The sequence below is a fragment of the Numenius arquata genome, chromosome 6, assembly GCF_964106895.1.
Source record: "Numenius arquata chromosome 6, bNumArq3.hap1.1, whole genome shotgun sequence".
Lineage (NCBI taxonomy): Eukaryota > Metazoa > Chordata > Aves > Charadriiformes > Scolopacidae > Numenius > Numenius arquata.
In genome coordinates, this window is record NC_133581.1 from 25,231,662 (window position 1) to 25,248,776 (window position 17,115).

The following is a 17,115-nucleotide window of genomic DNA, read 5'->3' on the forward strand; positions in this document are numbered from 1 at the left end:
TACAAAACGTCATCTTAATTACAGATTTTTTGTTATCTTTCTGGTCTTTCCTTACCATTGCCACACTTCCTCCAGGAGTCACCAAGCTCTTTGGACAACTGAACAATTTAGATACTTAAAAGCAATATTGTATATTCATGCTTCAGGTATTGTAGAACTACAATACAGTGGTTTGGAGCAGGAATAATCATAAGAAATTACTTTATTTCTCATTCTCAAGTAATGGCAACCAATACAACAACCTGCATGCTGCACTGTAATAAGGAAAAGTCATTTCTGTTCTGGTAAATGGTGTGGTCTCCCTTTGTGTCCACACAAAGCAAATGAACTTGGCCTTTCTTTTGTCCGCATGAAAATGGACACAGAAAAAATAATACGGTTTATTAAGTATCAGTCTCATAAGAAGACTAATGCATGGGGAAGTTGATCTGAACTGAGAAGCAATTTGATGCTTGGGTTTTTAAGAGAAGCATTTTGCTCCTTTTGCTATGGAGTTCATTTTGAAAAAATATCATTCCTGTGCTAGTTTTTAGGAAATTCATTTTTTTCAGTTTATTTAGGAATTATCTTTTTTAACTGTCTTTGATTCAGTGATGAAAATGCAAAGTTAAAGAATGTTCTGTGCTTCCTTTGTGACTGAGAAGTTAGACTTTTAGTCAAAGAATATATGCTATGTAAACATGTGTTTATTCCTATCAACCTTCTCTTTTCTCTGCTGGGAAAAAAAAAAACGGCAAGGAAAGTATGGAGTTTAGTTGTAATTTTTGGGAAGAACCTTTTGCGAAGTCACACAGAGTAAGTGTTTAGTGTGGAGTTAGCACTGTCAGAACACAAGCCTTGCTACACTATGGCTAGCATTGCTTTTTTTCAGCTTTTATTGTAGTTACAGGGTCTTGCATAGTAATTTAAACAGCCTACTTTTGTATGAGCATACTATGAAATACATCTTATGACACCTTCAACGGCTCTGGAAAACCTTACATACAGAGAAAACATAAACATCTTTCAATAAGCACTGTACATTACAAACCAAACATCTTCCCAAAACAAAATCTATCTTGTCTGAGTAGACTGAAAGGTAAACAAAACTTTCTTTTCATCTGGTGATGAACTTAGAGAAAATGTTGCTGTTAGAGCAGGCAAGATAGGAAGTTCTGGATTTTAATTTTTTTTTAATGAATCTCAGAAGAATGGTACTTACCTGAAATTGCAGGGCTTTTGTTCCATGTGCTCCTCAAAGCATCCTGAAAAAAATTCACAGAATTCTCTTACAATTCCAGGTGCAAGAATAATGCCCCCAAATCCACAGACAGTTATGAGAGTTCAACCTGCTTTGCCTTTACCTCTCAGCACTGCACTCTAGTTCTTACAGTCAAGGGCCCGTGGCTGATTCACGCACCAGAAACATTCCAAGTAGCTGGAAGAACCTGAGGCCATGTGCATAAAGTGTAAAGAGCACATAACCCTTCTTGAGAAGTTGTCCATCACTTAATGGATTCTCTACCTGAAGAAAAGCAGATCAAGAACTCAGAGGCTTTAGGTGTCAAAAAGGCAGTTTCCATTCTAAGTGGACTGGAAGCGTTATCTTAAAAGTATCTTAGAAGCACTTTCCCTCCCTTTGACCTATATAAAATCTGTGGAAACCTTGTTAAATATCCAAGATATGGCAATATTTTTCAAATGGTTAAGACAGTTAAATTCCATTCTGGTGACCATCTACACTGTAAACAGTGTGTGTAATCTTAAATTTGAAGAGGAAGTCTCTAAAGAAAACTTTGTTAATGTGTTCTGTAAATGCATGCAGTTTTGCAAGTGCATTAGCATGGTCACATAGGAGTGTGTCATAATGTGTCATGTAGTTTGGTCACGCTGCATCTGACCGTGGCTGTTGGGTGATGATATGGAGGATGATGAATGAAACTCCAGAACAGGCTGTCAGAACAAGTTGTCCAGGGAAGGCAGGGGAAAAGTAGTGGAAAGATTCTTCCTTGTCTCAGCCACTGTTTGACATGCCATGAAATGTAAACATAATTTCATTGTCTAATAAAGCATTAAATGTTTTTATAATCTGTCATCGATCACCATATCATAATGGTAAGATATCTGTAGCTGATTCGTGAAATCACACCATTTTTATAGTGCTTTCAATTATAATTTTATTAGTGGAAGACGTTCTGTGAAAAGTATTGAGAAATATCTGTTCCAAAACAAGTGGGAAGCATGTCTTTACGACGTTTTAAATTCCTTTTCCAAGCTTAGTAAAGCCAGGAGTTCCAACAGTTAATTATGTGCTGTTACACTTTACTTTTATTAAAAGTCAGTTATAATACAGGCTAAATACAGAGTGCCTGTTTTCTCTGTGTCTGTCTGTCTTTAACATGCATCTGCTGAATACCCTCTTAATAATTCTCTAAGCTGTATGGTCCTCATAGCAACTGTATCTCCTCATCAAGAAATCTTTTCATACATCTAATCATTTGTCTGTGGCTCCGACCCTCTTTGTGAGAAAAGGTCCCATAAGTTGTCTCGAAGAAAGGTTTCGAAGGATATATCCCTCTCTAAGGCACTAGCAGTGCAGTGTGCCACTATTGGATAAAAGTCTCACAAGAGAGCAGAGGTATCTCTGAAACAGGGCAGCTTTCCCTTTCTGAAGAGTCCCTCTCGCTAGGAGTTATACCACCATTGTTACTCTCCCTTGCTGTTTAATTCTGAGAGCACGGTGATACGTGATATGTATTTGTCTTGCTCTGTCCTCAAGGACATACTAATGTGCTGCTGGGTTAGAAATGCTTTCTTTAAAAGTACTCAAATGCTGGAACGCTCTTTCTTCAGGGTAGCTGCAACCTGAGAACATCTTTTCTTAGGAAAGAGAGCAGTTCAGAAAGTTCTTAACCATTTAAATGCACAGCTAGTTTTTGTAATTTGACTTTTTTTTTTTTAAAGTTACAGTATATAATTATACAAACTAGGTATTTAAAAAAATAATCTAGAAATATAACTTTTTTCTTTCTTTTCTGCAGAGTCAACTTTTGTGATAAATCTCACTTTTGTTAAGAGCTGTATCTTACTTCCGTAAGTTAGACATAGATACTACCCTTTATGTTATTCTTGTGTTGGTTTTAAGTTTATTATATCCTGTTGTCCTTCTTGTCTGAAAAATATCTTCAGGGAACTGCAGGAACCTGACACTGTCAAAAAGTTTATGCTTTCACGTTTACAGCTGAGTGCAAGCTTCTGTCTACTGCTGTGTTGTCACAGCAAGGTCTAAACTTACTGAAAAAGCAAGTTTCAGAGAACTATCTGAATGTGATACTTCTAATCAAGCAGTATTTTATATTGTTGATTCTTTAATTAACCCCTCCATAATCCCTTCTCAGTTCTCCTTGCTGCTGCATGTTTGCAAGAGTGGGGACTGATCAGAACTTACAACTCTGTAATGTTTTACAGCTCTGCTGGATTTTACAGTATTTCATTTCTTGCATCACCTGTGAAGAATTCCAAATGACAAAGCTCCTAGAAACCTCAAAATAAAGAAACTGGCTCTACTTTTCTAAAACGCCTTTAAAAAGCACACCGTAAAATTAACATAATTAAGGACTGTAGTATCCTTCTAGCCAAGCTTTAATAAGGCTACACAATGAATCTCAATGAATAGAAGTATGACCTTTCTAACTAGAGAAAGAAATGTTTCATGTTCATTTACTGAGGATAAGATGCATCTTGTCTGTTTAGTGTAGATGTCTGCATGTGATCCAGTTGTAGAAGCTTTGTTGATGAAAATAAATCGATGCTAGGGTCAACTCATTTTACTTGTATTAATTCTCCACCTAAGAACATCTGCCTTACCTTCAGTGAACGGGCAGGTTGACTGACATTCAGCATGCCACAAAAAATGTGCAAGTTAGTTATTAGTGCTGGATAATATGGTACTGACACAGTCTCACATGCATTCCTAAAATTCTGTCTCATGCTGTTTGTGAATTTTATGTTCCTCTGATTTAAGTAGATTTGTTTGCTGATTATTGTATGTGGTACTGAAAATTAACATGTTATAAAAACACTTTTCATCTGAAAAATTATGATGGGATGGGATGCAGTGCAGAAATACGGGAAGAAGCGTTGTCACTTTTGCCATGTGGCAGGTTTCATAAGTGTGTTGCTTAATAAAAGATTCAGATCTGACATTTGAATATTAAAACCCCATATTTAAAAAGAAGCCCGTGTTGGCCTTTAAATTAAAGGTCTGGCACCTTTAGTGAGCATAAATAGTATAGATGCCATTTCAGTCAGTTGTCCAGTGTACAACAAATGCGAAGTGACAAAGTGAGCAAACAGAAATTTCTCACTCTACTGAGAAGTAAGCAATACAACAATAATTACGTGTTGCTTTGACCATTCGTCTTCAAGGAAAGCTTTGCTTACTCATTGCTGCTACTGAACTTGATACTGTTTGTAGCAAAACCAGATTGAGGAATACTACTGGACAGCTTCAGAAGTTTAGTTCCAATTGATGTTTTCCTTTCGAATCTCATATTCTGGAAAGCATTCTGGAAAGTGAGCACTTTTCACTGGAAAACCACTGGTCGGAGGTAATTTGCATTGGAGAATATCTTTAAATGTAAACGCCGTAGGAAGGATGCTCTTACCAGCTAATTCTGCAGTCAAAGACAGCTTTAATGGAAATAACTGTTTTCAGTGCTTTAACTCCTGTTAGCATTTGGCTGGATGTTGTGTCAGTTTCCTAGTGTTTATTGGTGGAGTGTGGTTTGCCCACTTTTCCAAATCACCAAGAAAACTATCTGCTTAAGGAGTGATTATACAGCTGTGCATGTTCAGTCATCTGACGGTTTTGAACAAGAGCAGTCAGTTATGTGGCAGCATGTGTTAGTTTTCTAAGTGTCATGCGAAGGCTGACAGAGATCGCGTTTCTGTGTTTTGCTGCTCGGTCCAGACCACAGCCTCTAGAGGTAATGGATCTCTGCAGAACCTCACTGGAGCAGATCACCAAACAGTGCAGAATTTCAAGAGCTGATGCACTTTTATCGCTACAATATTCTTGTCATGAAGGTGATGGGTTTTGTATTGTGGTTTCGTATACCAGTGTGGTTTTATGTCTAAAAGCTGAGCCCTGTTGGTAAGCTGGATACCTTTTTTTTTTTTAAAAAAAAAAAAGGCTTTTCTTTTGTTCTTAGAGGCGAGTTGTAGTGATAGGCTTCTGACTGTATAGATTCCTATATGCTACAGTGAAAAGACTAGATGCCCATATATGCAGAACAGCTGATGACTAGAGGGAGGCTCTGCTGTTACTGAGGTCTCCAGATCTGAAAAACTCCTGTAAGAAGCATCATAAAATTTATCAGAGCATTGCTCAATCACAAAATAGATGGGTTTGTCCAAGAGAGCGATGCTTATAACCAGCTACAACCCTTTGTTAACAGCAGATTGGTTCTGCTGTTGGCAAAATTATAGTTTGCTCTGAGGGTAGGTTATAAGCATCACATTTGCTGCTGCGTCTCTACTCTTGGAAATGTTAGGCAAGCTGCAAGTGCTTGCTAGATGGACTGTGTCTCAGAACACACTGTAGCCCCAATATAGCACTATAAGAAGCAGAATAATCCAGCCAACTGGATGAAATGGCCTAGGATGTCTGTTTATTAGTCTAAAAAATCACATAGTTCTTTTTCCCCAATTTTGTAAAGGAACACAATAGAAGACTGGGGTTTTATATCCCATCTTCATTAAAGCAGATGCTTACAGGCAAGTTATAAATTCCTGGAATGTGGTTTATGTTAGATGTGTCTGTGCTACAGTCATTTATGTATGTATTTAGGTATTTATTCTTTGGTGAGGCAGAGGGGATCTATAACCCCACTGTTACAATTATAACAGTTCAATTCCCTACTCGCCAGTGGTGATTCAGTTTTCCTCATAGCTGCTTTCTGACATCTGTGGGATTTGCATTTGCGTGAATGTTCCATCATGATTTGGGAGTGACACCAGGGGTCACGGCATGGCACTAAGTAATCACAGTCTCCCATGGCCAACTTACAGGAGGAGCCGGATATTTTGTGATTCCAGTGTTGCCCTAAAAGGTCATTGCCCTGGAAAGTCCAGAGGCAAGTGGCAGATTTTGAACGGCAGACAGCAGGCCAGGAGTCTTGGCAATCTGAGAGGGGCGTCTGTGGCAGCTATTGCTTCACAGTTCCTTGGTCCCACCAAGGTCCAAGCTTAGCTGCCATTACCAGAAGTCCTGGTCTTGTGTGCAGGCAAGATACAGCTGATCCAGCTGATTGGCAGCATCTTGCTGTTTAAGGAGGCAGCATCTTGTGGCCCCTGTGATATTCCTACCAGGAGAGTAACCCTTGAATTAAATCCAACATTTCAGCAATGATTTCTGATTTTTAAGGCTTCCTCTTTGCTGTCTTTAGCATGGATTTCCAGATGCAATAGCCACTCATGCCTCCATATTGTCCTGACAAGTGGTGCTATTTTTGTTGTCATGTCTGTGCTTCATTTGTTGAAAAGTGGAGGAGCAGAGCCCTCAAGGGCTATGTTCTGGATGTGCTGGTCTCCAGGCTCTTCAGCAGGAACTTGGGAAGAACACAGTTCTTTCACTGAGAGTAAACATTACTGGTAGCACGGTAACAAAGTATGACAAAATTTGAAGGGACAAAATTTGGACCCAAATACTTGGAAATACTTGAAGGGTAATTTCACTTTAACTGTTTTTAAATAATTTTTGGTGAATTTTTGTTTTCCTGTACAACATAGTAAGGTGAGGTTTATAAAACTTGCTTCAGTATTCTTTGTGTTAAATGTGTATGTACATGTTAAAGGTTTTTAGTGGCACTGAGTCTATTTTATGTTGTGCTCTTTTGAAAATGAGGACTTTTATAAGCTGTTGTTTTTCTTGACTTCACCTTCATTAATCTTATTTAGTTTCTGTAAGGGGCTATTTTGTGAGTTCCACCGATGGGTAGTGTTTTCTTTTCCAAAGTTCATGATTCTTCTATTCAAATCACTAATTTTCACTGTTACACTCCAGTGGCTTAGTGCTTCCCAGGCCTCGAGGAATGAGTTTAATTAACAATACCGAATAAATTCTGAGACATGATTCATCTTTCTTGTCACTTGGATCTAAGTAACAAAAATGCAATTTTTAGATGTACTCAAAAGCCTTGTGAGAATGGCTTCTTCTGTATAACTGGTAAAAGACTCAGATCAAAAAAACGATTTTGCCTACCTGTCTGTTTTCAATTTAGCTAAGAGATATAGCATTCAGTCATATGTCCTTGAAGTCACTGGCATGTTGTTTTCAAAATATGGAGCTATGAGCAGTACTTGGCACATATATTCCAAATTAAAACTGTGCATTAGAACTTTTTTAGATTAGGTAATTGATTTGGCAAAATTCAAAACTATCCCAGATTTAATATGATTTAATTTGGCTCTGGCTTTTTATATTTTGAACAGAGCATACAGAAATCCACTGAAGGGAAAACATAATTTTCCAGTGATTCTAATTGTTGCAGCGCAAAGGTCCAAATTTTGTCGTGTCCTTTTCTCTGAACTGAGAGAAGGTGTATTTTGAAGACATAGTGTCATGAGGGGAAAATAGGGAATGCAGAAAGGGAAAGGAGGAGTGAAATCAGGAAAGTGAGGGTTAAATTTAATACTTTGTTTCAGCATGCACCCGTCATCACTGCAAGCAGTACAGAGAACTATAGCATTTTGCCGTCGTGTATCCCCTCCCGAGCAGAAGGCTCAGAGCATTTTACACCATTAATGGATGAACAGCTCTGCCTCACAACAGCTGTGGGAAGAATTAAATGTAGTTTTCCAGAATTTACAAAAAGGGATAGAAATAGTTAGTAACTTGCCCAAGGAGAGCTGTAAGCCAAACGAAACTGAACTGCCTGGCTGAGAATCTTGATTTTAATTCTGAGACCACTTCCTCTGCTCCAGCATGTGGAGCACTGTGAATAAAAAATATGGATTGTTTAGCACCTTTCTCATCTAGGCACAAAGAAATTAAGGACAAATTGTGGCTGTAGCTAGTTCCCTGGATTTTGTCAGATTCAGACAGATCCCAATGTTATTTTAATGTAACCTTAAAAGAAACCCCTTGCTATTAATTTTGTATTTATTGCAGTTACACTGACCCTAATGAATTTTTTTAAATGAATTTGACAGATGTCACAAATATTTTCAATGCAGTTTAACATCATTAAATATAACCTTTCCTAGAAAAAACGTTCTATGATGTGAATGTAGGATAAGTTCAAATGCTGGATTCTAGAAAGGCAAGGGTGTTACATGTTACTTAGTACACAAAATAGGTGTTAGGGAATAATGTTTATGGAGCAACATTACAAGGTTCTTCTTCCCATGTCTCATCAGTACATCTCACCTAGAAGGACAAACTCTTTTAGAAGGGAATCTGTTGATTAATTTAGCACCTAGGTATTATGTATAGTTGGTTATGCCTTCAGAACCAAATTCAATGACCTCAGGAACTTTGTTCCAGATTCACTTTTTATTACTTTGCTTTCATGTGATAGCCAAGAGGGCTAAATGAAGCCTCTGAAAAGGAAGGGGTTTTCCACTTTCTTGGAGACATGGTCTTGTTTTATGTTAAGTTTGCACAGTTTTTTGCACATGTTGGCCCCAGTTCTGCTTGAAAGAAGGGCAAATAATAAACCGTAGTTCTTTACATTGTATGTGAACTTGTGAAGCAGTGCAAATACATAGTTATAATCCAGGCCATCAGAAATACAAAATGAATTATTTGAGGACTGGATTCTACTGGGTTCCAATACTTTATAAACCTTAGAGCACTGGTAGGGTCCCCAACTGGAATATAAATAAAGCAAACCCTTTCAAAGGTTTATAGGACTATACTTGGTCCTCTCTTACTGCCTTAATTTATGATTGTTGCAAATTCACAAGCTGTGAAATGTGTTGGTCACAGAGCTGATAGCAATAACTTCAGAATATGAATGAGAGCATCTGGGTTGCTATTTACCTTTGTTCACAAAGTCAGCTTTTTATCTTTGCATCATTTAACCTCAGAAATATGGCTGGATTAGACAAGCATATGAAGCCTTCTATGGAACAGAACATTTGCTTTCTGTAACTTCATTAGTTTCTTCTGTGAAAAAATATACCATTTGCTTTCCCACCACTGTGCCGTTCCTCTACAAGAATGCAAATCAAATTAATGTAAATAAAAATAAGCATTTCCCTCTGTAAAAGAAATAAGGGTGCTGGGACTCAGAAATTCTTTATTTTATGTTGACTTCTAGTGACTTTGGTAGAATGAAGGCTCAGGCAGCAAGCCTGCGTAGCACTCAAGTCTCATTTAAACCCTATTTTGCGGACTTTCATTACTGCATATAAATTTTGCTTGCTTTTAGTAACATATTAATTTCTCTGTGCCTAGTTTTGATGCCTCTGAGTTTTGGTTTCCATATCTGTAAAATGGTAGAGAGATGATAAATCTTTCTCAAATATTTGTCAATTGTCGTGAGTTTTCCTTGGGCTGAAAACTATGGTATTGAGGCTTGCTATTGTTCACCAAAAATGGGAATCCATTGTAGATAGTTCTTGTGTGCCAACACTTTTTTTGTGCTTGTTGTCCAGAATATTTGAAACTAATTCAGGGATAGCTTGGTGTAATTTATTGGTCTATGTTATGTGGGAGTTCAGATTAGGTAATGACAATGGATACTTTGAATTTATGCCCCAGTATGTTTTGGGGTTTTTTTACCAGAAATAAAAAAGAGAACTTTTTACTTGTATGGTGACTGGAGACTCTGAAACAAGGCAGAGATGCCACTTTGTGATATCCAATTCAGCATAATTCTTTTATTGTGGTGTGATTGGATATAACATCCCAGTCTGCATTTATTTGAGAAGCCTCTTAAGACACTTCTGAATTGATGGTTTGGTATAAATGAAACTTAGAGACTATTGTCACCATATCTCATTTTCTCTTTTCACTCGGCTTGTGTCAGCTCTGCTGAGTTTATAGTAAATACTATTTGCAATCGATCCCCTTGCTTGGCTTCTAGTATATTTATGGAGACAATTTAAACTGCTTGAGTACTACTTTTACTGCTCCATGCCTCCAGGCCTCTTGGTACAACACATACATATTAAGCACCATGTTAAGGACTGGCCAGCTCTAAGGGGATGGATTGAGCCCAAAAAAGATAGATAGAAGATTTTCTTGAAGGAGAGAAGGAGTTTTGCATCCAGTGAGGAATTAAACTGTTTCCTCCCACTTCCAGAAGGTTCCTGTCTCTTATGGCTAGCACTGGCAGTTGAAACAGCTTCCTTCCTCCTCCCTGACCGGCAAGAGGTTTACAGCCAGGGGACTAGTTATGAGCCAGGGACTGAAAGCCTTAGATCAAAAGGAGGTAAGTAGGGAGCTCAGTTCACCTTTGGACTCTTAAACTAGGTTTGGGTTCAGGCTGTTTGTTAAGCTGAAGAGAGGTCTCAGACTAGATCACTCAAAGGACATGGTGAGTGCAAATGTTGTAAACAAATTGGCAGTTCCTGATGGGATAGTTAAGAGAGAGGAGAACAAAATTTGTCCTTCAGTGTTTGAAAGGTTAAAAATAAGGCTAAACATTGTCTGCTGCTTGAAGAACTGCCTCTGAGCAGGAACGCAGAGGTAACCCACCAAGTGTATTGTGCTGCAAGCTGCCATACTGCTGGGGCTGTTCAGGTACTGTCCATGGGGTGGCTCTTTGCAGGTGACCAGTCCAAATCACTGCTTTGCAGATAAAAATTTCAGAAATGCAGAGGAAGAAGGAGGCTGGTGCAGCCTGGAGCTTCTCATTCTATCACTTCAAGCACTCGAGTTTGTTAGTTGTTCCGTGTTGATTTCAGCCCAAACAAAAAAGAGTTGATTCATCATTACTTGTTTATATGACTCTAATGCTTTTTGAAGAGCTTATTTACAGAGGTGTCAGCTTGACATTGGTAATTTATCATACATAGGATTTGACTAAAATACCAAGGAATTCAGTTAGAAAACTAGTCTTCCTCTCATGTGTCCCTTGTCTCTGTCTGGTCATGGTTTGTTTATTTTGCACTGTTCTTTAGGGTTTTTAGGTCAAGCCATGGGCTGGGGCTACCTTTCTGGAGTTTAGATGTTGAAAAGCTCTTTGATAAACGATGTGAGAGGAACTCTACAAATATTTTCAAGTATCCTGAATGGCAGATGGTTTTGAAAAAAACTTAACATTAAAGATCACAGGTAGAGTTGAATCTAGAGCTGCTTCTCACCAAGCAGAGTGTATACAGCATGTGAGGGTGGACGCAAGGACAGGTAGCCTGGGAGGAATAAAGACAAAATTGTCTAAGCAGCCAGGGATCAGGTTAGGCAAGCTAAAGGCAAGCTAAAGCCCAGATAGAATTAAATCTGGCCAGGGACATCAAGGGCGAGAAGAAAAGCTTTTACAGGTACATCAGTGATAACAGGAAGACTAGAGAAAATGTGAGCCTTCTCCAGAAGGAAACAGGAGACCTGGTTACCCAGGATATGGAGAAGGCTGGGGTACTCAATGACTTTTTTGCCTCAGTCTTCACTGTCAAATGCTCTAGCCACACTGTCTCCATCGCAGAAGGCAAAGGCAGAGTCTGGGAGAATGAGGAACCACCCACTGTAGGAGAAGATTAGGTTCGAGACCATCTAAGGAACCTGAAGGTGCACAAATCCATGGGACCTGATGAGATGCATCTGCAGGTCCTGAGGGAACTGGTGGGTGAAATTGCTAAGCCATTATACAGGATATGTGAGAAGTCGTGGCAGTCTGGTGAAGTTTCCACTGACTGGAAAAGGGGAAACGTAGCCTCCATTTTTAAAAAGGGAAAAAAGGAAGACCCAGGGAACTACAGGCCAGTCAGTCTCACCTCTGTGCCCAGCAAGATTATGGAGCAGAACCTCCTGGGAAATATCCTAAGGCACATGGAAAATAAGGAGGTGATCAGTGACAGCCAACATGGCTTCACTAAAGGCATCCAGAGGGACCTGGACAGGCTTGAGAGGTGAGTCTGCGAGGGGGGTTAGAACTAGATGATCTTTAAGGTTCCTTCCAACCCTAACCATTCTATGATTCTATGACAGACAGGTTCCTCAATGTCATTGTTTTATCGTGCTTGATGGGATGTGGAGATAGTTGAAATACCCATGTAACATGCTGCTATAGGGATGTTTGTAGTGTATATATCTCTATATTTATTTATGTCTTAACCTTTTTGAAAATATCAGTTGACAGTATTCTGTATGGTTTTCTTTCACAGACTGTAAATGGTTATAGTTCTAGCTTCTTTTCTTGGCTGAAATTTTTTTTTTCTGCTTTTCTTAGCTGTCACAGGACATCACGCTTGGGTGGCCTATACTAAATATCTATTATTTATATATATCATTAAAACATATGAATTCTTCTTCTTTTAGATGTTAAGAGTCTCACTTGATTCTAGGCAGGCTTCACAGTTTATATTCATGGTAGAACATACCTTTTCCAAGCAGGGAACGTTTTTTTTTCTGTTTCTTTTTTCAAGAACTTTGAAAAGGAATATTTTACTCAGCTGGTGGGTGGGTGATTCTAAGTTAGTGTTTCATTAGTGTATTATGTTTTTATTTCCTCTGCTGGATGCTAGAACTGGAGTTGCAGAGAAGTTCATCCAAGATTCTCTGTCTTTTACTGGACGATTAAGCTCCTAATAAACTTAGGTAATGTATTTCTAATTTGGAACCATGTTCATTTATTTTACCATTGAAAGGAAGAATTCACAAGAGAGGCTCAGGTTCATGTCAGTGTTTTCTTCTAAGGTTTCCTCAGCTAGGGAGTCCCTGACCACCACATATGGCTCAAGAGTCTTTCCAAACCTAGTGACCTCAGGTAATTCCAAAAAATTCCATTCGAGAGCCTGGAATCCCATTGGGCCTCCACTGGTCCTCCATGATACCTCCATGATACATGGCTGAGCCCCACCTTTTTCCCTAGTGCAGTATCTGTAAAAACAAATGTAATCTAAGTGAATATTAAATTAATCTTGATCCCATTGCCAACTTAATTCCACCTAATTAGGCTGTGTCTGCTTGCAACAGTGGAGAAGGTTGGCTAACTTTCTTGCAAATACTGTATTCTGGAAACTTTCTGTTTCCTCCCTTTTCTGATTATATGATACCAAATGGGCAAGCAAAGGTGATTGATCGTACACAACAGTAATGCAAGCCTTTCCCCCAAGCCTATTTCAAAAAATCCTGGTGTTCCTAGTCATGTAGTCAGTTTCCATTTTAAGATGATACAATACTTATGAATTAAGTTAATGATGACATTAACTTAGTGATGTTGAATTTCTGATCAGAACTTTAAAGTTTTAAATTCTTTCCCAGTCAAATCCAAAATGTGGCTGTGGGTTTCTCACAGTCAGGACTGAAAAAACAGAAAGGTCCTAGTGAAAACAATAGCCATGGTGTGCTGCAATATATCTTGCTATTTTGCATAGTAGCTTTTGTAAATAGCTAAGAATTTTGTCTACAGTTTATAAATAACTTTTGTACAACAACAGCTGCAGCGGAGCGGCTCAGATTATGCAACTGCTTTAAAAGAGTCTGGGCTGAACTAGCCCAGTTGTAATCAGGTTGAAAATTTGTTACCTGGGAGTTGAGAAATGAGCCTGAAAGAGGCAGGAAATTGCTTCATAAGGGTAACTGAGATCCAAATAGTCAGGAAGAGAGTTGCAGTGGGCGGGAGTTCTGCCCGAGAGAGGACTGTGGTATTGAACATTACATTGGCAGTGATGCGAGCTAAACTCGGCAGCAGCAGGGTCTGCAGTTCATCAGTTCTGACATCCAGTAGGTGTCATTGCAGCCAACTGGGATTATCAGTCACAGAAGGCAAGGATGATTTGTCAGGGTGCAGGGTGGGAGAGAGGGAAACCCAAGTCAAAGTAAATGATTTCAAAGCTGTAAATCTACGAGCACTTTCGGAAAAGGATGCCTCTACTTATATTTAGATTTCTCCAAATACAAAACCTGTGATTTCTCATCATCAGCCTCATGTTTTTGGAGACATCTGTGTTTAGTTTACTGTAGATTAAAAAAAAAAAAAAAAGTAAAATTTTCAATCTCTCCCTATGTATTTGGTTAGATGAAAAATGATTATGTTTTGTGTGTAAAGGAAAGATACAGTTTACCTAAGTTAGAGGTTTGGTGAATTATTATCAGAAAGGTTATTTTAGTCTGTACTAGTTGATCTACAAATGGCAAATATTGCCTTGGAGAAAGTAGTTTATTGTGGGCCATAAAGCTAGAATGGTAGGGCTACATTCAGAGTCATGGTTTTATCTTAAAGGAACTTTTTCTTATGATTTGGCTGAATATAGAAGGACTATACCTATACTATACTATATAGGACTATCCACAGATATAAGAATAATAATTCACGTAAATTAGAAACTGCAGGTGTAAACCATATCTTCATGTGTGGTGCTGGTGACAATGACATAAAACAATATTTAAAGAGAAGTATTTGAGACTTCAAGTTGCAAAGTTATACATTACACAAAATTATTTCTTGGATGCATTATTTTTTTCTTTTGTGATAACTCCGGAATTCACAAGATGATGTCTGTGGTGTTTCTGAATTAAGCAGTTATTACATTATGTGTAAGGATTTGGCCTATTCCTTTAGAAAGTTCCTCAAACATCTTGAGAAGTTGTCTTTTAATTGAAAACCAGGAAGCAATTCATACATATGACTTCAACATCTTTTAAAATTCAAATTATTCTTAGATAGATGATCTTTATCCATCCAAGATTTAACTGGGTTAGCTTCAAAGGATCAACTTCTGTATGTGTTATTCAAAGGATTGTACGATTAAGACTCAAATTAGATGTTTGGGAATGCAATGCATTGCACCACACCACTGCCCCATCACCACCCTCGGTATATTTGGGCTAAGAATAAAGGGTGCACATTCTCTTAAAGCACATTTTGAAGTGTTTTCCTCAACACTCGCACAGCTCCAGACTATAAACTGTTTAGACGTCCTTTCAGAGTTTATTTACAAACAGTAGAGTACAGCAGAAGCAGCCATACATGATCACTGCAGATGAGTTATTCATGTTAATATTTACTAAACAATACTACTTAAAACAGAGAGATTATGAGCTTAATTTAGAAAGATATTTGGCCTGTAGCACACCACATCCAGTACCCCCAGCAGAGGCGCAGAAACAGGGCATGGCAGATAACGGCTCCCTTTAGTCTCCCTAGAAAATGCTAGGACTACGCAAGCAATTAGTGCTATTTCTGTGGAAACAAACAATGCACCCTGAAAGAAAATTCCTGTGAAATAAAAGCAACAAAAATAACTTAAAATATACTTCGGATATGTTGGGCCGGTTCCACAGAGACATAAGTGAAAACAGCTTTAAAAACAAGTGGAGCTGTTTATCAGTGGAGAGATTTTCAAAATTGGCGTTAAGTGCTGTCAGCCTTTGCTGTGATGATACAAAACCCTTTCTCTGCAATACTATACTCTTAAAGTGAGTTCAGAACATGGTCAGACTGACTTAAAATACATCTTTTTAGTTAAGTACCCTGTTACAGTTTCTTATAATTGGCACTTCCTCTGGTTGCTTTCAATCTATTAATTGCAAATAGATACTTTCCATCAAAACAACTTTTACTTTTGAAGACACTAACAAAGAGAGAACCCATATAGTTTCCACAGGAGGTGTAGTTACGATCTTCTCTGAGTTCCAGGAGACCAGAATATTCTTCCTACCATGGTGAAAATTGTGCACAATAGGGTGAAAAGGAAAAGCAGCTGCTTAGGTCACTGATACCTATTAACCACAGAGTGAAACTTTTGTAAGTGGTTGGTTTTCTTCAAGCTGGGAGGTAGTAGTGCAGTTTTGCTAAAGGGTGCTTGTTGGTGATACATAAAACCTGCAGTTCCACCAAGGAGATGACAGACCCACTCCCCAGAGCTTTCAAGACTGCCAAAAAAACAGGTAGTAACCTAAGTACATTTGTGGTCTTACGTCTTCTGAGCTGCAAGGTAGAGAGAGGCATTGGTGCCTGCCACAGTGGGTAAAAATGGTGCTTCAGTTTAAATTGCTTCTCTGTGCCCGTGTTGGCTTTGCAAACCTGTGGTGCTCCTTTCCGCCTCTTCACACATCCTTCCAAGGACACCTGTAAGAAAATACACGATAGGTGATTCTCTTGGTGAAAAACGGACAGTGTTGGTGGAGAGCTGTATGTAGCTTCTTTCTGAATACTTACTGTGCTTGATTTAACACTGTGCTAGGTTTTGTGTTGGCAGTGCACCTGTGACAGGTCAGAGGATCATGCCTTTTCCCTACATTTTGAAAGCCTAAAATTGATTAACATCCTTCTTGGACAAGTGTGAGTTGGTTCATATTAGTATAGGCAATGGCATCAGGATGCACACTCTTGTACTGTTTCTGGTTGCATACAGTTAGGCTAAGCTTGAAGCGTAAAACCATTTAACAGTCAAAATAAACAGGTAAATATAGAACAAGTAAAACAGAAATAAATGTAATATCAGAAGAAGTACTAACTTCCATGTAAAAGAATTACACACATATATACATGATTTATCACTTACAGATTAACTTTGACTTGGAGCCAAGTGAAAATACTGTAAACTCTTTACTAATATATTCCCGACTGAGTCTTTCTGTTTAGTTCTGTTTCAAAGCCGCCTTTCCAAGCCCTGAATAGTGTATTTGAGATGGCTAGTTTGTTAATGTTTTATCATGGTAGCTAAAAGAAATTCTGATCCCTTCCTGCAGTATGAAGATAAAATTGTACGCATTTCTTAAAAATCAACCTTTTGCATATAGCTTTTCTATAATTTCTATGTAATAGTGTGATTAAATGTTCAAAAGAACCTTTTCACTGAACAGTGGACTTTCACAGTTTGGTTTATTATTGGGTAGACTGGAAATCTTTCATGTGGTACGTACTCAGGTCAGCTTTCTCTCCTGCGTTGATCAATAGTCTGTCTCTAAAAACTGAAATACTGGTCTGATAACTGTAATCCTGCCTTTTAACTTTGATAACT